This window comes from Heterocephalus glaber, unplaced genomic scaffold (genome assembly GCF_053883595.1).
Source record: "Heterocephalus glaber isolate CG9 unplaced genomic scaffold, H.glaber_assembly_v1.0 deba00001428, whole genome shotgun sequence".
NCBI lineage: Eukaryota > Metazoa > Chordata > Mammalia > Rodentia > Bathyergidae > Heterocephalus > Heterocephalus glaber.
In genome coordinates this window covers 36,613,717-36,634,778 of record NW_028258293.1, presented here as the reverse complement: position 1 = coordinate 36,634,778, position 21,062 = coordinate 36,613,717, and the positions used below count along the sequence as shown (strand labels likewise).

Genomic DNA, 21,062 nt, shown 5'->3' with positions numbered 1-21,062 from the left:
GAACAGGTTCAGAGTGAGAGTAGCTATTGGGTTATTCTCATAAAAGTAGATTATACTGATCTTAAGAGATGATTGTCTTGCTCTGTTCTGCCATGTAGCTTATATATTGTGGCTATATATATATATATATATATATATATATATATATATCTCACAATAAAGATCTCATTATACATAGAGGAAATATATAAAGAAAATGAAACAGAAGACATTGATTACTGGTGTGTGATCAAAGGAGAGTAAGAAAACACTAAACCACCCCACTGGAAAAATAAACATTGGCTTTTTAGCTTAGAGAAAAGAAAATCTCTACAGGGATATAACAACTACCTTCAAGTATTAAGAGGACTGTCACAAAGAAAAGGGGCCTTAACACTTTGTATTTCTCCAGAGAGCATGATTAGAAGTGAAATTAGATTCTTACTTCAATTAGAGGAACCATTTCCTGAACATTTATGTCCTCTGAAATTGGGATGAGTTACCCTTGGAAGGGGAAGTGTTCCTTGTTCCCGATTCTCTGAAAATAAGTTGCAGAGAAACTACAGAAAGAATGGATGCTTTGAGGAAGAGGTTAAGGATGAGACAATATTTCAAATCTAATACAATTGTGTGATTCTTTGTCACAGAATGTCCATTGCTCGATAATTTTGTAGTCAATATAAAATACAATGGCTTCTTTCACTCTGGGTTTAATTTCTTTAAAAAATTGGTTGGAATCAGAGCCAACTTAAGACTCCAACTCCAGAACAAGGTTGTTTTTCTCTATCTATATATTAGTTATCTTTTCTTTCTACTTGGTTTAACCTTTGACCATAATGATTCTTTTAAAAATTCTTAAGATATATTAATAATTGACAATCTAGTCTGCTAGTAGCTGAAAGTTCTAATAGACAAACATATAACAGGTAGAATTTATGTAGTCTACAGAATATCATTCTCATAGTTCTGTGAAATGTTTATCTGAGAATGAGAAAATAAATGTAATGAATGAGCTGGCGTGGTAAGTACATATGAAGATGATTTTGTTGTTTCTCATATTTGCCTCTTTGACTCTTTTACTGCCTTCTCCATCATTGCAAAAACTTGGGCAGATCCAGTTGCTTTGCCGGTTATGTTTAGGCCCTGGGAAATTCAGAAGGAGTTCCAAAGGCTTTAATTGAAAATTCTGTTTTCCTCTTACTCTATCTTGGACCAGGCTTGTAGTGATTGAAAAATGCTGGAGTAAGATAGGGAGGCTGCGTTTTCTTTATTTCACCAGTGTTTTCTGCCTCCTCTTTCTCTCCCTTTCATAGGGCTGATCTAGCTCCTCCAGAGTTGCAGGAGATAGGAAAGAGAGAGGTAAAGGCCAGAAGATCTAATCTGACTTGTGTAACTTTGGAAGTGCACTGGTGACTATAGAAGCTTGTGCCTAATCAAGGAATAGGAGGAATTTGTAGAAACTGCACAGTGGATAACTGGGGAAGTTTTATATAAAGAGTTATTAAGTATGATAAAGGAGTGTCAGATATAAGGAAACCATACTACCCATTAGGGGTGAGGAAAGTCCCTAGATCAGAACTTCTTGTGGAAGAAGGAATTGGTCAGTCCTCTGAATAGCAGAAAATTTCCCTTATTTCATCTGTCTTGGGCTGGTGGGACTTGCTGGCAGGAAGTAGGGAACCTTCCAGATCAGCAGCCAGGGGTGCTGATCACCAGCCAGATCACCAGCCACTTTTAGAGGATGTGGTCTGCATGGGACATAAGTTCCTAGGTTGAGGGTGTTATTGGAAGGTTATCACCAGGTAAGGTGGCAGGGTCACAGAGAGATGGCCTTTTGGGCCTATGGCCAGGGCAGTGGTCGCCAAGTAACCTCATACTCACGCTGCTCCTCTTGACCATGGGTGGGAACTCCGTAGTATAGGACTGTCTCTTTCTCTTGTGGGCATCCTCCAGCACCTTATCCTGAGAAAGCTTAATACTGTGCTCATTGTAAGGAAGAAATGCTAAAGGAAATTTTGTTGTGCATCATGAAGCATATATTGAAGGGCACATAGACAGCTGAGAAGTCATAGATTGATAACTGATACAGTGACTGTGAGGCATGGAGAGTGTTAGATACTGATTTTACTTTTTCTCATGGTATATTTGTGTGCTGTTGGAGAGTCCCCACCTCTTATCTTCTGCCCTTTATGCTGGCTCTCTGGCTTTTAGCCTTTCTCACTCTGCTATGTCACGTCTCTCCCCCAGCCTTCAATGAACATCTTTGCCTTTTTCTCAGGGGAAAGTAAGCCTTTTCCACGAATTTCACTTTTAGCCACAGACTCCCATGTTCAAAATTTCCAGGACTGAGTTAAGTACCAATCCCTACATCCCTCAAATTCCAAGAATACCTGTCAAGCCCTCTGTCATGAAGCTCTCTTCATGGGGGAGAAGCTTCTTTCTAGCCTTGTGAGAATCTACTTGACCCCTAAAACACACATGCATATACAAGAGAGGGAAAGAGGAAAGAAGGGAAGGAGGGAGGGAGGGAGGGGGAGAGAGAGAGACAGAGAGAGAGAGAGAGAGATCTAAACACCTCCTGCTATCCTACTGTCTTCCTATGGTGCACCTCAAATGTGGCAATACTGGAAGAACCAATTTCATAACCTCATGGCACATTCTGCATAAAGCGTCCACCATCTCCTTAAGAGGGGTATAGGAATGCTTGTATTTTTAAACTTCTTCCTACTTTAGAGGTCTCAGGAAATAATGAGATTTAAACAAATCACATTTTAATAAGCTGACAATAGAACATCATCTCGGTTTGCTTCCCTCATAACTGTTCCTTTCTTCATACATCTGTAGTTGAAAGTACATATTTTTATTTTCTCCTCACAAAGCTCTGGATGGGACCCATTGCCTTATCAACTCTGATACCTACACTTTCCTCTCTTTTTTTGTGTGTGTGTTTTTGAGACAAAGTCTTCCCTATGTAGGCCAGTATGGCCTTGAACTCACTATGTAGCCCAGGCTACACATTTGAGGTGATCCTCCTGCCTCAGCCTCCTGAGTGCTGGGATTTCAGGCATGCACTATCGTGCATGGCTTTTCCCCCTCACATTTTAAAGAGTGATTCTAGCATGATTTCTTTTTTTAAAGTACCATAAAATCATTTTTTTGCCTATAACTCTTCCCTTGAAGAAGTCAATTGCCACTCGTTTGATTCTCCCAATGGGCAACAACCACAAATAAATCAGAGATCAGGATCAGTGACAATTCAGGATAATCAGTTGGACCCCCCCCCCCAATATTTGGAAAAAATCCCTAAGTATAGATGACCTTTGAGGTCTCTGGAACAATTTCCTCAATGTCTCTTGTGTGTTTTGTATGTGGGTTTGTTGTGAGCACCAGGAGGTTGATTTTCTCATTTCTCAGTGTGTTCTACACTTCGTGACCAGTGTGGGCTGCTTGGCATGCTTGACTTTCTTAATTATTTTCTAAGTGGTCAAAGAAATTCTGAATTATTTTCATAGCTGTCAAGTAATGGTTACTGAAATTTTTAATAACAAAATTTTTGTGTAAAATTCTTGGAAAGCTAGATGATCATATTGTTAAGTGGGCTATGATACACTCAAACAACAAAAAGAACCCTCTGGTCATCATGGAGACAGTTGTCTACACTTCATGTTCAGCTTGATACTGGACTTTGGATGACATTGGGGCTAGCTCACCATCTGTGGCTTCAGTCAAGGACCCATTTGGAGGCTCATACTGCAGATCCTGGACTGCTCACACAGTAGTAAGGCCCTTGCTGTATTTTCCAGATCTGTGCCAAAGATTTTATTAAACAGCTACATGGGAGATTAAGAAATGCTGATTGTTGGAAGCAGAAAAACACTAGGTATATTGAGTTCAAGATAATAACTTCTTGTATAACCTCCCCTATTTAATGCATTATTCACCTAGTCTTAAAACAACATTCCCTTGTCTCTGAGAAAGATGTGATGTTTCTTGGCCTCCATTTGATAAATAGAGGAGAACAAGACTTTTTATATTTCTTTTTCTTGGGACCTCTGGGTAGCCAAAATAATAGTGTGAAGATACAGGAATAGGATGAAAATACAGGGACAGCTAAGACAAAGATGACTGGACTTCACAGTTTAGATACAGGGTGATTATAAATGAGTAATAGACATTCAAAATATCCTTTCCTCCTAAAAATCATGTAGGGAAGGTAGCCTTTGAATTTCAGAAAGAAGAGCATTACAATTCCTGGTACACAGTAGGTTTTTAAATGACTCAATTAATGAAAGGGTTTCTGAGCAATGGAGTCAATTATGATTACTGGATATTTTGAAAGGGAGTTATAGGTTGTTTGGCTTCTTTTCTGTAGTCTTTGTGGTTTTATTAACTAAACAGTTGGGTCTGGCTGCTGTCAAGCACTTTGAAGCAGGACAGGAGCTTTCATAACTGGGTTGAGGACATAGAGCACAGATGCTTTTCATTTTTTTTTCTTTTTTTGCTAAAGTCTCTTACTTTCAAGGCCACAGACTTTTGCCAAATTAAGAGGAAGCCAACAAAACAGGAGGCAAGGCATGTATCCATTCCTCAACATCTTCCACTGTTCATGCGGTTCAGCAAAAACAAGCTTCTTGGGAATCTACTGTTTACCAGGCCCTCAGGCAAAAGGTCCCCCCAGTGAGTGGTGTTGTGGGACCCTTGCCAGCAGTGGGAAAACAGAGATGAGGGTGGGGAGAGCCAAGGTAGTCACGCTTGTTTATGAGGTTGATTAAGGGGAGGGCTGGTGGGTATTTGGGTGGTTTGGATACTTCTGCAAGTGGAAGCTGAAGTAAAGAATGTTTTCACTTTTATTAACGGATCCCTTCACTTTCTGCAGACTTATCTTCTTGACTCTGCACTCATCTTACACTCAGCAGCAGGGATAGTATTCTGATTGTATTACTACCTTGATGACAACCTTCAGTGGTTCTCTATGGCCTGCCTTAGTGTGGCTTATGGAACTGTTAACTGATTACTTTCCACTTCTGCCTCATCTCTGCCATTCTTTGCCTTGTATATTACTTGATAATTTTTTGTTTGCCTATACTTGTTCATCAACACCTTGAAGGTAAAGCCCATGTTTCATTTATGTTTTCTCTCCTTTGCTATTAGCGTGCTTTCTGATATGTAATAGAAGCTCAATAAATGTAAACGCACTGATTTATTGACATCGGGGGACATGTCTTTTACATTTCTCTTTTAGCCAAGGTGCACCCAGACTCATGACCTATAGAAATTGAGATTTAAATAAAAAAATTTTTTTTAGAAACTTGAGATTTTTAAAAGATGTTTTGTTTTTAAGTAAGAAAGCAATTTTTGGATAAATTTGTTATGTGTCCATAGATAATAAATACTCTATCTCTGCATCTGAGTAGTCACTGGGGAGCAGGTGCCTCCCCAAGAGAGCTGTAATCATGGATCCCCTAGACCATTGCAGGTATCAGAAAGAAGAGCAAAATAAGTGGTAAACACAGGTAAATAAATCTACGAAGTGATTGGCTATATAAAATTATCATAATAATATTTATGGAATAAAATAACTGAAATAAATTTATAAATTGGGAAGAGAAGTAAAATTACAGTGTCTAAAGGTCCTGTATTGAATTTAATTCAATTAGTTTATTGAATTAAAGGCTGCCAGGCCTGCTTCTGCCTCTGCAGTAATCTCTGCCCCAACTTCCTTGTTGTTTCACTGCCATCTGCTCAGTTGCCTCAGCATGGTCACACCATTGCCTCTGTGTGTCTCTCTTCCCTGCTACCTTCTTTGTCTTTTGGGGTCATGTCTGCTGCTATAGCTCTCTTTCCCTGAAGTAGCTAGTTTTATATTCTAGGTTCCTAATTTCTTTTTAAAGTTTTTTTCCTTTAATCCCTGAATATATAGTTTTTATACTGCTAAATTTCATATCTGAGATGTTTGACCATCTAAAGACATATATTATTTATTGTTTCTGCTGAATCTGATGGTGGTTGTTTTCTTTTGTGTTTGGTAATATTTTATTGGTTCAACTCAATCTGTGTGTAACCTGAAGACATAAATTAATGATGCTTTTCTGCAGAGGGTTTCATTTGTCTTTATTGGAAGCTGACGAGTATGCTGCTTTATTTGGCATCACATTTGTTCTCTTTGAAGGGGTGAACTTAAAGTGGGAGGCTCCTACTTTAATCATCTATACAGTTTTATGCAAACTTAGAAAGTGAAGCACTGAGGTAGGAAGGCATTTATCCAAAGATAACTTGGCTGTCACATTTTCTTAAAACCTATCACCCTTCAATTTTATTACAGCTTTTTGTTGGTGTTGTAAATATTCTTTCTTTTTTTCTTTGTATTTCTCTTTCTTATATGTAATTTATTATAAAGTCTGTTGCAATATACCCAAGAATTAGTTATATACTGTGGGTGGGTCCTTCTACATTACCATTTTTCAGAAAAGTCAAGAACCTTGTATTTTGGCTAGGAATGTCACTGCATCTCAGTTAGTCTCAGTTAGTTTTCCCTGTATGACACTAATAAGGGCACCTCAGGATGAGGTTGAAGATTATTGAAATAGAGTTTGTGAACTCACTTTGCAGTTACTGGTTACACAGCAGTTAGCATGTAGAAGATGTTCAATTATTCCTTGTCAAATGAACTAGTAGATGAACATAAAGCTTTACCTCCTGTGGACTTAGAAAGAAAAACTAGCATTCTTAACCATTTTCTTCATTAAAGCAGAGGAAAGTCTTGGCAGTGCTGTCCCTCCTTCCTGTGAAGGCATGCTGTGAGAAAACTAGAAATAAAAGGAAAATGTGGAGAGAATGTTGCTGGTGTGTGAGATTCTTTGGGGATACCTGAGAAGGGTAGATGGAAGAGGATATGAGAAATGTGTTGACGTGATAAAACACAAGCAAGATGGTTAGTGAACTTGGGAACAGCTGTGAAAGAAATAAACATACAACAATAACAATCAGAAAATAGCCAGAAGGAGAAAATATGGATATAGTTATACATTGTTTTTTCATCTAAAGCTTCTATTGTCTGAGGAGCAGCTGGATGTGGTGTTTGCACACTCTACTTGCTTTATTCTTTCCTTATTACTAAGTCACCAATTATCATATTTTGAGATGCTGTTTGTATAATTCAGTTTTACTAACTTCTTTTTCCTTTAACACCAATACTACCAGGCTCTATTGCACATATTATTTTAATTATTGCTTAAACACACACACACACACACACACACACACACACACACACACACACATATATATATATATATATATCTTGGTCTAGTTAATAAAACTGACTCAAGTGCCTTATAATTCTTTCTTTTGATTTGTAAGACAAGGTTCAGTTTTCTCTTTACCATTGTTTTCTTAGATTGTCTCTCCATGGTCTACAGCTTAGGTTTCTCAGTAATAGTCATAAAATAAAACAGGTTCCACTTATGTATATTTGGATTCCATGATGAATTTTTGTGTCTTGCATTTATCAGAAAGGGCAGGTCTTTGGCATTTGGAATTTAATTATTAGCCAGGTTGTATTTATTATTTTTATAGTATTTCTGTTTGCTTGACAGATGTTCTCAAGCATCTGCTTTTTAGTTTAATTTCATTATTTTTTTACTCTAATAAATTAAGGCTAATACAAGAGATTTTAATGTGTATGAGTAAAATAAGAGAAATAAGTGTTAATATATAGAGGGCATGTTATGAATTTCAAAGCTCTGAGTTTTGTGGAAGCAAGGGAGGAGAAGGAAAAATAATCCTTTGTATGATTCAATGTCCATAGAATAAAAAGAAACACATTGTTTACAAGTGTTCTTATAGAAATTTCTCTTTATAATCTTCAGAGGAAGGACATTATATAACATTCTGAGAAACTCACTGAAAAGCATCCCCCCAGAAAATACAGTTGAGTTGATGAGGCTCTATTTTCCTTCATCCTGTGGGAGCTTTATGACAAAGAGAAAAATATAGCCCTGATAAGTCTCAGCTAATCATTTTTTATAGAATTTAAATGTATTAATTCTTTCAAAATTTTTGATATTGCAATATATTCATATATTGCAATATATTCATATAACAAGCTATATTAAAATGAGAACTTTTTGTTAATGATTGGGAAACCTCAAGAAAACAGGAAAACAAATGGCAAATATTTCCATATTCCAAAACAGTATGTAGCTGAAGGGAACTTACACAGCAGCAGGCAAAAGCTATTTTCTTAACTTCTAGTTTACTTTTTGCCTTAGTTAGTTATTTAAAAGCCATGGGGGAGGACAAAAGAGTGGTTGCAAATTAGAGTGATGCTGGTAAGAAGTTTGAGTGTGTGGATGTTTAATATCCCCCAAGAGCCTGTGTGTTAAAGGCTTAGGAGGGGGAGGAACCTTTGTAAGGTGAGGTCTATTGGCAGGTCCCTGGAAAACTGAGGGCAGGCTCTTGAAGGGGATTGTTGGACCCCAGCACCCTCTTTTCCTCTTTGGCTCCCTGGCTTGTTGGTGTACAGGTTTGCTCTCCACATGCTCCTTCTATGATGTGCTGCCTTGCCCCAGGTCCAAAACAAGAGGACTAAATGATCATAGAAAGCAACCTTTGAAACTGTAAGCCAAAATCAACTTTTGTTTTTGGTAATTTATTATCTCAGGTATTTTGTTATATGACAGAAAGGTGATTACCGATGTGCTCTGAATCTTGTGGACTCACACAGCAGTGGTGCCAGTAATGTTCCTTTATCTTCATGCTAAGTGAGAGATCCTTCGAGAAAGCCACTGATAGAACTTGGCTCTGTGCCCCAGACCCTGTGGAGATGCAGAGACTGATAGTGGAAATATGCTTGATAGGTGGGTCTAAAGATGAAGGCATGTGGTGACAGCTGAGTAGAGGTTGGTAGCCGGGGTTTAGAAGTACTCGTGCTGTGCTACTACCAATGTTGAGTCAAGATATATTGCATCTGTCTATGGAAAGAGAGAGTTTGAAAGAAAGAGCAAGAGAAGACAGTGAGAGCAAGAGCAAGAGGAGAGAGAGGGAGAGAGAGAGAGGGGGAGAGAGAGAGACAGAGAGAGAGAGAGAGAGAGAGAGAGAGAGAGAGAGAGAGAGAGAGAGAGAACACCAAGCCATTCCCCTCACAGGGACTGTGCATTTCCTCTCTGGAGGATACACAGAACTTTCTTACTACCTGTGTGTCTATGCTCAAATGTCAGTTTCTTAGAGGGAAGTTCTCAACTACACCAGTATAAAATTGCATCCTATCCCAGCCACTCTCAACCCCCCTTGCTTGTTTTTTCTTTGTAGCATTTATCAAATTAAATATTTGTTATTTATTGTTAGTCTACCACACTAGAATATGAACTCTGCCATTGAGAGAAACTTTTCTTTTAGCTTCTTTTATATAATTAAATTGGCTTTGTTGCCAGAACCTATCACTGTAGCTGGGACATTTCAATACTCAATAAATATTTATTGATGAATTAATTAATGTCACTCCCACCCATGTGCTGTGTTGGTTAAGACTGCATCAGGAAGGAGGGATAATCATAATATTGGAGACAGCGGTACTTTTATGTGGGAAGAACTGCAAAAATCAGGAAATAGAATTGAAATGCAAATTCAGTTTCCACAGGTTAAGCAAGTCTTCTAAGGTGAACATTTCAAAGTAGTTCTCCATGACACTAACAATGCAGCACTATTGGTTGATTTGCAAAAATATAGTGGATTTATAGGGATTTCTCTGGTTTCTGTGCCTATATATTTTATTTTCCCTTTTAAAATTCTGTTTATTTATTCCTTGCCCCTCTTTTTCCTACTTCAGTGAAGCTAGATTTGGCCTGTGGTACACTAGAAAATTAGAAGTAGGACTGGCAAATGGAGGAATGGTTAAGAAGTGGGGCAAAGACTGCTCCAACTTTACAAAATGTTTTCTTAAATTCAGTTTTCCAGGTACAGGTAGCTCATGTTATGGAGGAATATATTCATGTTAGTATTTGTCTTAGAGTTGGAGGAGTATTGCTTAGAGTATTCCAGAGGGAGAAAAAAGCTTTGGATTGTTTGTTTTAAATGATGTTAGGTTTATTTATCCCTTGCTAGCCTTTATAGGTATAGAGTGACAGGAAATATACCCAAACCAATACTCATTAATATCAATAAAAGGCAGCATAAGCACAGTCCTTTATTTATGAACATCCATACCATTTTTGGTTAGTATATCACAAATTAATCATGGCCAGTGAGTGCAGTTGACAATGAACAATACTGATGGCTATAGTACTGATGCTAATGTTTACAATGATGACAAGGTTCATTCTTAAGCATTAAGAAGACCTCTGAAATCAGAAAAACTATTCAAGTTGTGGCCTTACCACTTACTAGCTATATGAGAAATTTTATTTAATTCCTATCAATTTAGATTTCTTATTTGTCAATGGAGAACAACAACAGTATATTTCCTTGTTTATGCTATAGAGCTGTGTTGAGGATCATTTGTGGAAAAATATGTAAAGTATTCAGCATAGAACATAATCATAGCATAAAATTGAACATAAAAGTATTCAATATACCTTAACATAAACAATACAAATAATACAAAGAGTGATACCTAAACAAGAGTAGTAATAATTATTGTATGTTTTCCATTATTTTCCTTATAGGGAACAGATATGGAGGGTAGAAGCTTGTTAGTTTATGTTGCAGATGGACCTACCCACCTGGCCTGTGAAAATGCACCAGACTCAGCAGGCTCTTTGTCCCTATTTCAGACCCTATTTTCATTTGCCATGCAAATTACAGGATAGCACAGGGTGAGAATCACCCTTGTATAATAAAATAAGAGATTAGTACAGCCTGCTCAGATGGCTTTCTGTCCTCATTATTGGAGAAGAAAATGTATTCAGCATCATCCAGGTCCTTTTGTGCCCACATTTCCATATTGATTAAACCTTACCCTTCCTGCCTTCTTCAAACTGCTCTCTCATGCCTCATCTTCATGTTGTCTTGCCATCTGTTTAATGTGTCTCTTGATGGTCTTGTAATCTAGGCTTAATTTTTTTTGTAGATTTTCTAAAATCAATCAAGTAAAAATAAAAATTATAAATGAACATCTATTGAGTACCTACTATTTTTCTGATACTTTGCATAATGTTACCTAATTCCCAGTAATCCTATGAAATGAACATTATAGGTATTTCTACTTGGCAAATGATAAAAATATTCCTATGACCATTAATTTACCAAGGAGAGAAACTGGGATTTGAACCCTGTGTCCATTGCCTTTATAATGCTTATAGGCATCTGTCAGGCCACGTGGAGGTCTGAGTTGAGTAAGGCAAAGCCCCAGTCCACAAGAGCTTGCAAAATAGATGAGGATTCAAAAAGGAAGGACTATGGAATCCCAGTTGGTAATAGTAATGAATGTACTTGTCTATGAAAATAACATAGTGCATTCTGTGAAATAAGACAACTGAAGAATCCATTTCTCTTTTAAAGAGGAGAGTTACTTCTCAACTCTGGAGCCAGGGGCAAATATATCTTCACTGTTGCCCTGAGTTTTTAAGGGAAATAGGATGATTAGATAAAAACAAAGCCAATAAGAACAGTAAAAATATATGGACTTATAAAATCAACTCCATAGAGGATCTCATTATTATCTCTCAGAGAGACCTAGCAAAGTATTTTCTCTTCTGGTTCTTTAGCAGTGAGTTCTGGATTGTTGTCACATCAGGCCTGATAGAGCCTGACATTTGTGGGGCTGGTGTGTGAAAGCCTGGCTATATGTCAAATAGCTCATGCTTATGTTGTGAATTGTAGAGATTTGAGATTGATGAATGGGTGCACCAGGCCAAAATGAAGTGGCTCTTGGCACACAGACAGCTTAGCTTAAATGCACAGATCTGGCTGTTATGCTTCCAGCAGTTCTGATGTGATTGTTGCCCATACAGATCCTTTGGGCCAGAAATCTACAGGAGTCTCTGAGCCTTAAAGATCCTGGCTAACCTTTTACTAGGTTTTTTGACTATACTGATTTTATTTTATGTAAATTAGACAAGTAAATTCTGTTTTATGCACCACAATTATTCTATATCAGGTATTTCCATCAGTTTTTCCCTATAATTGGCATTTTTCAATTGAGCAGGTGTGTAGGGTTCAAAAGAGCCAGGAGAGTGAAAAGACAGCCTACAGAATATGAGAAAAAATTTGCAAGCCACTATTTCAACAGAGGATTACTGTCTAGAGAACATAAAGAACTCAAATACACCAAAAAACCAAGTAACCCAATCCATGGCTACAAATTTGATAGTTTAAATGAAATGGGTCATTTCCTTGAAAAATACAATATGCCAAAGCTCATACAAGAAGAAATAGACAATCAGAATATGTTTTCATTTTTTTAAGAAATTGAACCAACAATGAATAAACTTCCAAAAGAGAAAGTATTGTGCCCAAATGAATTCACTGGTGAATTGCACCAAACACTTAAAGATAAAATTCTATCAGATCTCTAGAATCTCTTACATAAGATGGAAATGAGGGAATACCTCCCACATGGCCAACATTATTATAACACCAAAATGGGCAAAGATATTACAAGGAAAGAGAAAGAATAGACCAATATCTTTCATAAACATATATACAAAAATCCTAAATATTTTAACAATTCATACCCAACAGCATAGAAATAATTACACATTATGAAGAAGTAAAATTCATCCCAGGTATACAAGGGTGGTTCAATATTTGAAAATCAATTAATTAACCCATCACACTAACAGGCTAAAGTGGAGAAATCACATAATCATATATATAGATGGAGAAAAAACAATTCCTATTCTTGATAAAATTCTCAGCTAACAAGAGGAGAAGACTTCCTTAACTTGAAAATCTGTCTAGAAAACCTCATGGCTAGCACTGTATTTAATGGAGAGACTCTCAGAGTTTTCCTGCTAAGACCATGAATAAGGTAAAGATGCTTCATCTTGCATTGTTTTAAACATCATACTAGAAGTCACTATTGCATTAAGATGAGAAAGATATTGAATATAAACCTACTGGAAGGAAGAAATACAACTGCCTTTGCAGATGATGTGATTGTCTTTGGAGAAAACAGAAAAGAATTGACAAAACTCTGAACTGATAAGCAATTATAGTAGAGTTGCAGAATACAATGCTAATATATGAAAGAAATCAACAAATTGAATTTAAAATTAGTTGTTTTGAAGATATCTTCAATATTCCAATTTTAGTTGAACTTGAAATATAAGCCACAGTGAGATTCTGGTTATCTCTGATTTATTGTTGGTCTGAAGGCTCTCTCAGCTACAGAATCACTCTTCTCTTTTCTTTTGCTCCTGGCTTTCTAAGCCTTGGGAGACTACCTACTCTCTCCTTGCATTCTTACTTCTAGTCTTTGATATGCCAACATGCACCTGGTGGAGACTCCTTGGAAAAAAATTAGCAGCCATGTATATAATTTTCCCCAAGTCTGAGTCTTCAGGATTATATCCAATGTATCGACCAATATGTGCCCATCAATTTTTTTATTGCTTTTCATTACATCAGTAAAATCCTTACATAGGGTGGGTTTGCTGCCTAGTCCTCAAAAATCTCCTGTGAGTACATTATAACATTTTGGAATTTAGTTCATTCATCTTTTTTTAACATTGTCAACTCTCTGATAAGCTTAAAAACAGGTACTACTTTTTCTTGAGTTAGTGTTTTCCATTATTTTGATATTGGAAAATGTCTCGTGAGCTTTTATGTCTGTGCAAAAATGAAATCCTTTTTCTGATTTTATTTTTTCTTATTTATGGATCTAAAAATTCATTACAGACAAATATTAGCCTTTTGCCTAATGATCAGGAACAAGTACTCTAAAGCATTAAACTAATTTATGGTACTATTATTTTGTTCATATTTTGCTTTTTTAAAATAAATGACAATAATTTACCCATTTTTTGAAAGATATTGGCAAAAATGATTGAGTCAGACCACAGCCATCTACCTACAGTTTTGAATAACTTATCCCAGAGACACTGTTGATTATAAATAATTTAAACAAGTTGCATAGAGGATTAGGAATGTTCCAAAAAATACATTTTACCTAATCATAACCAACTTAGGTCTAACAACTGAAATCCAGATATTGGGCTGATTTTTGTCCAGTAGTAACTAGAAATAATTTCAATACTTACATGGTCTCTTTTATGAACATTTATGATCAAAGACCAACAAAGAGGTATTAGAAGCATCCTATAATATTACTATGGAAGTTTGTAGAAAGGTTATTTTAGAGATGCAGGATGGGGATTTGGTGCCTGAATTCCATGCTTCCTACTTCTTCTAAACTTGACTTTTCTACAAAGGAACATATGTCAGAAAACCAGAGCCAAATAGAGAACAAAGTTTCACTTCATTAATGGCTCAGTAAGCATACACTAAATTTAGGAAATTTAGGATAGTCTGCTGAACTTTGCTAGAGAACATATCCATGACTGGAAATAGAAGTGAGGCATCTTTCTCTTGCTTGGTTATTGCTAGTTTATGAGGTCATCTGCAAAGAACGGAATGGACCTGATTTAGCAATGCAGTATGAAATTTAAAACAGAACAGGCATTCAAGGTTCTAAAGACTTAATACCCAAATGTGTTTATCCTATGGAAATAAGAAATACAAAAAGTGCCATCTATCTATCTATCTATCTATCTATCTATCTATCTATCTATCTATCTATCTATCACAGTAACTCTACACTCGGCCCAGTAGATTCTACTCAATAATATTACCAATGTCCTTGGTGATAATCCTGGATATAGAGATAGTAGATTTTGAATAATTTTATTTCTTTATTCATGATTGTGATTACTGTGTATCTGAATATTGAGGATAGTTTCATTCGGAAGAGAAGACAAATTTGATACATCTTTGGAGGACAAGATCTGGGAGTAGTTTCCAAGGAGATGGAGATGTTCCCAGTGGTTCAGATCTATTTTATGCTTCTGTGGACTATGAGCAATCACTAAACTGAAAAAATAAATGTTGCAAGAGGCCTGATAGGATTGAGAAATTCTAATAAATTTCATCTTCATTTTAATTCTTAAAACAAGAGTCACCAGTGATGAGGTGTGTTTTGAAAATCATTATAAAATAGCACTTTGTTAATAGGCTTGTAGCTTTTACCAGTGCTTCATGCAATAGTTTGCATTTCAAGACTGCACTCTTGTGTTTGGTCGCTTAGTGTCCTGTGTTTCTCAGTGTTGCTGTGACAGCTGCATTCTAGGTGTCTGCTCATTTTTCTGACAGCTAATGATGAGAGAGATAATCCCAAAGTAGTTCCTATTTAGTTCCAGTTCTTGAATTTAGAACTGAAGAACATCTATTATTTTTAAAAATCTAATGAATTCACATCTAAATACTCTCTACCAGAAGTAAAGATGGGAAAGTAAAGGATGCAGACTTACTGGAATTACTTTAGTCTCGAGTTCAATAAATTATTGGTGATAATAATAAATATGATTACAGAGAAATTATATACTTTGTTCTTCAGTTGTATTGATAGACAATATCTTGGCCTTGGTCTTTTCCCGATTCCTGATCTGTTTTTTTCCCCAAATACCAAATTTGATGTTTTATATTACCTTTAGCCTCATAGAAAGATTTTATTCTGACTGGTACATTCCACAGATGCAAAAACTAAGGTTCTTAGAGAAGTTAAATGACTTCAAGATGGCATGGAGTCAAGCAGAAAGCCAGTAGACTCATGTTTGAACCTCAGCCCATTAATATTTATACCACCATGATGTTATGTAAGTCTTCCTCATATTTACCCTGTCAGAAATGCTGGAACAGCATTTAATAAATCATATATATTCACAAACAACAGAGTCACTAAATGGGAGGTTTGTAGCTTATGAGAAAAATATATTGCCCAGGTAGAATGTTCATACCTGCCAAGCAGATTATACAAACAGCTTCATACAATCTCACTTCTTTGCCCATTCTCTCATTTTTATCATGCCATGGCATGATTTATTAGTTAATGTTTACATTCACTATCTAAGCTAAGGAAGAGTGAGCAAATTCTCTGTTAAACAGAACCAAAACATAACATCGCTACCCCTCCAATATTGTCAATATTTACATACAAAACATATTAAACCTAGCACACATCTGGAATGAAATGTGGCTAAATCTAATAAGAGACTCTGAAAAACTGCCACAATAATTAACAGGATAACAAATGTGAGGACACACTGATTTAAAAAAAATGATCTGATTAATTGACTGTTTTTAACTGTGATTTATTCTTTCCATCTCTAAATGCCCTATTTGCAGTTAATTTTTGTTTCTAGTTGATAGGAAACACATTATAAACAGTGAAAAGAGGACAGGTGCTAACTGTTTGTGCTGTTTGGGAATGGCAAAATATGATAATAATAAATATCAACAATAACTGTAAAAACAATAGTAATGTGATGGATATTTAGTAACATAAAAATTTATAACTAACTTTCATCAAGTAACTACTTTATTCAGGTTATTTTTTCCTTTCAAGATTTTATCTTGATTCTGCAGTATAAGTACCATTATCTTTTTAATATGGTTCTTCAAATTCAGGAAGGTTAAGAAACTAGTACCTAAAGAATAGAGATGAGTTTTAAATACAGTCTCTGTGATTTTAAAGTCAATATTCTTTTAATATTCTATTATATTTTAGCCTTTCAATAATCCTGAGTGGTAATTAGGTCAATATTAATATTTTATATTATATATTAGTCAGAATTTTCCAGAGAAATAGAATCGACATGGTATAACTATATCTATATCTACAATTACCTGTTTATATCTATCACCTATCAGTATAATAGGGAGGAGAGAGAGAGCGAGAGAGAGAGAGAGGAGATACTCTTGTGTTTTGTAATGAATTAGCTGATGTAATTGTGGGAGCTCACAAGTGCGGAATTTACAGGGTAAGCTGGCAGGCTGGTGACGTAGGCTGGAATTGCAGTCTTGAGTCTGAAAGCCGGAAACTATGGCAGAATTTCCATGCTGCATTCTGGGAGCAAAATTATTTTTATGAGGAAACCTCAGGCTTTGTTCTTAGCACCTTCAGTTGTTAAGGCCTACCAACATTGTGAACAGTAATCGAATATTTTTTAAAGCAGGTCCTTTTCTCTTCAGGGCTTGGGATGCTGCAAAGCTGATGGACAGCATGTTTGCAACCTTAGAAAAGAACCGAGTCAGAAGCACTCATCAAAGCCACATGTACTCCTAAAGCACAGAGTCAATGAAAGAATCCTTTAATTATTATTATTATTATTATTTTTAATTGCTGGGACTCAAATCCCAATGCTAGGCAAGAGCTCTACCACTGAGCTATACCCCCAACCATGACGGTTGTTAACTGCTCAATTTGAGAGTAATTTGTTACTCATTCATAATTAATATGAGTCATCATTATCTTGCCTCCAAATTGCACACATATCTGAGATGAATTCTCCTTTCTTTTCCTCTAAGTTTTTGATGAAGATTTGTGGCTGGGTACAGAGATGCCATTGAGAAAAAGAGGATAAAGAAGGTCTTGCCTTGCCTTGTTTGATTTTAACAAGAATTAATTCCAGGGCACTTGATGTGTGTTCAAAAAGTATTTTATAAAGAATGGAAACAAGAACCAACCTGAATTAATATGTCCCTGAGATTAGTAAACAACTTTTTAAAATACCTCCTTGTAACTTTTTCTATTCATTTCTCATACTCCTGCTAAAGCAATGTGAGAGATCCAAAATACAATCCAAAACCAAAATCAACTCCTTATTAAAATACACCTTTTTCCATATACTTAGAAAATTCTTCTATACCTGTTATAAATTAATTGGAGAATATTACATTAGATTACTTTTTATGACCACATGATTTGCTCATGCCATTTTGGATATTCTTGTCTCAGGTGTCATTTTGAGTCCATTTGTATGAATAAAATCTATGAAAAAATATATAAATCTATGAGAAAAAATATAAAAGCCTAATATTGGTAATTTGTTGGTATAATTTGTATGCACAAAACTATAGCAGCAACTTTCAGCAATGGCCCACAGATGGAGCTAATGGATTTGGAAAATTAAACTGGACTTGGCAAATCCTGTTTTACTTACATTTGGAAGTATGAAAGGATTTTTAAGAACTCAACTTCTAGATTATCTCTGATTTCCTTACCATAGGTTATGAGAAACTTAAACTTTCTTATCATGAAATCAGCTAGGAAAGCAGCAATGCACTGCAGTAAAGGGCCCAAGGATATTTTGAATAAATCCCAAAAGCTCTGTGAAATATCATTCTCCCTTTACTTGGAGAGGTGGCCCAAGAATAGTTGATCATATCCAGAAAACTAATGATTTTTGATAACATTCCAGATGTGAGATCACCAAAATCCAGTGTCTGATACAGTGGTATGTTAGAATTATTTGGGGATATATCATTTCTCTGAATTCAATATTGACAACTCCATGGGACTTACCTATATTAAAATAGAAAGCATAAGATAGTGTTGTATGTATTTCCATGATGGTAGTACATCTTGACATGCCTTTTAGAGATGAAGAGAAGTGCTGAGAGCTAACTGAGAAATGTATGGACTCCTTAGCCTATATTATCTATTCCCATAGTTGTGTTATTAGTATATATTATGCTCATTCACATATTAATTCACCTATGTGATAAATATTGAGTACCTACTATAAATCATTAGTGGTGTTGGGTATGGAAGAGTGAACAAGGCAGGCAAGGCTTTTGATTTCTATAGAGCTTATTTCAGAAAGAAGGAATCTGACACTGAACCAATAAATAACAAAACTAGTGATGCATTAGTTTCCTTTTGCTGTTGTAACAAATTATCACAAATCCTGGGCCCAGTGTTCTACTCTGAATTTGCCCGTGGGTCTTGTGGCTCTGCTCTCTGAATTTTCCACGAAGAGTAGCAAATGTGTGCATTTAAGTAGTTTTTATCAGTCACCTTCATGCCTATAGAATTTTGGGGATTCAGCAGCCTTTCTTTGTATTTTACAGTTGAAGATGGCAGTTTTTCTGCTGATAGAACAGCCTCAGATGCTTGTAGGTCTGTCATGGTTTGTTTCGGTATTCATTCCCTCCGACAAGAAGTTCCTTCACAGGCATTTACTGACAGTCTCATTTGGCTTTCTCCAAAAGCCTGTTTCTCTGACAATCTCCTAATTTTAGTATCTTTTGCAATCTAAGAAGGTGAGAAAATCAAGCATGTGGCTGCAGAACCTATTGCTACTTTCTTGGAAGTTTCAAAGTTCAGAGTATTCAATCACATGGAAGGCTCTTTGAGGAGACTGGGCATGAAACTCATGGACCCTCCTTCCCAGACATCTAATCATAAACCAGCATTTCTGTTTGGCAGATTTTCATGGATTCTATATCTTTAGTAAATATATCATTCATATCTTGAACAGTTTTATTCAGCTCTTCTAATTTTTTATTTGTTTTTCGCATAACCACATTGGTCAGTGTGTTTGTTAGTTTTGCTTTCTTTTGGGTTATGTCATCTTTGAGTTTACCAAGTCTCTTTGCTCCCTCTTTATTAATTTTGTGCAGCTCTTTGATATTGATTTTCTCTCCAATAATACCCTTTGGATCTGCCTTGTGAAAGTTGGGAGTCTTTGGAATCATTTTATAAATTAATTTTTGGTACATTTAGGTATATAATATAATGACATTCATCATTGGAAATTTGTACATTTATATGACCTATCTTGGTTCTTATTTTTTCCCCATTCCCCTGCTCTCTCTTCAACCCCTCTACCCCTCCCTATTTACAGACTTTGTTTCCATTTTTTTTCATTTTCTCATATTAATTCCATTCCCTTCTTTCCTTTCCCCAATCCCTCCCAGCCATAAAGAATGAGAACTTAGAGACATTTATAGCTAAATGGATGTGCATTGAGGTGATACTCTTAAGTGGAAATATTTTGATCCCATATTTCTTTTATTTTTTTCTTGCTGTTCCAATTATACAAATCTATATTATATTAGTTCAGTTAAAATTGATAAGAATTAATATTTCTTTATGCTAGTCATTAGACTATTATGTTAGCAGTATGAAACTATAGTAACAACAATCATAGCACATATTATAATAGACATATGCACAGAATTTAATGATAAGAAGGTGGGATACCTAATACAGCCAGTAATGTTAGAGGAAGTTTGTGAAGCTTTCTTTGAAAATGTTATAACTTATCTCATTCCTAAGTAATGAATAGATTTGGTTAATAAAAAGGAGGGAGAGGAGGCCATTCTAAATACAGCAGTATAAATAAAATATTGGAAACATGAAAGTGTTACATATTTATGTGTTATAATAAAAACTACCAAAACATTCAGTTTCCTTACTTTGAATTTTTCATAATTCAGCATTCTTTTTCTTGCCATGAAGCTGAAATGTCCCAGGCAAAGGAACTAAAGAAGTTGCTCTAATCCATGGTGTTGGAGCCATCCAAGAACATGTGTTGTGGGCAAGAGGAAGGCAAGACTTTAAGTAGTTGGGGAACAATGCTAAGTGTAAGGTGAGCAAGTATATTCAAAGCCTGGTAAAGGAGAATGGGTGGAAGTGAACAGCACAATTCTGACCAAATGACTGAGAGGGAAGCTGTGATGTGGCGTCTGTCATGATTGCTTGCATGGCCCTGGCGCAGGGACAGAAAGGAAGCTAGTTAGGTTCCTTGTCAGAAGTCAAATTATCTTCTTTGGAAAATTAGATACTTATATGCAACATTTTAATAACAAATGAAATCAAATAAAGGAGGCATGTGTTTTATTTTTGTTATTAAAGTCTTTGAAAGAAAGGAAAAAAGTCATTTAAATATCAAAATTAGTATGCTAGTTCTGACATCAATTAATATATCATGTGTTGAGGAATTCTCCTGGTAGATTGAAACCAAGATGTTTCAAAGAATGATAGTGGATAATGAGATACAGGTAATGACAGGAACATACGCCTGCCTTTCCAGATGTAAAAGATATTAAGCAGGGATCAGGAGAGAATAAGTAGCATACTAAGG

The 21,062-nt window shown here is 35.9% G+C and overlaps 1 long non-coding RNA gene across 1 annotated transcript in view; it reads left to right on the top strand.

Annotated features, from left to right (window-relative positions):
• The first annotated feature begins 910 nt into the window (after positions 1 to 910).
• LOC147828079 (uncharacterized) overlaps positions 911 to 21,062 on the top strand; it is a 32,149-nt gene continuing 11,997 nt past the window's right edge. Inside the window, exon 1 of the long non-coding RNA XR_015451500.1 lies at positions 911 to 1,000. This is a non-coding gene — a long non-coding RNA (uncharacterized LOC147828079). The remainder of the gene's footprint in view (positions 1,001 to 21,062) is intronic.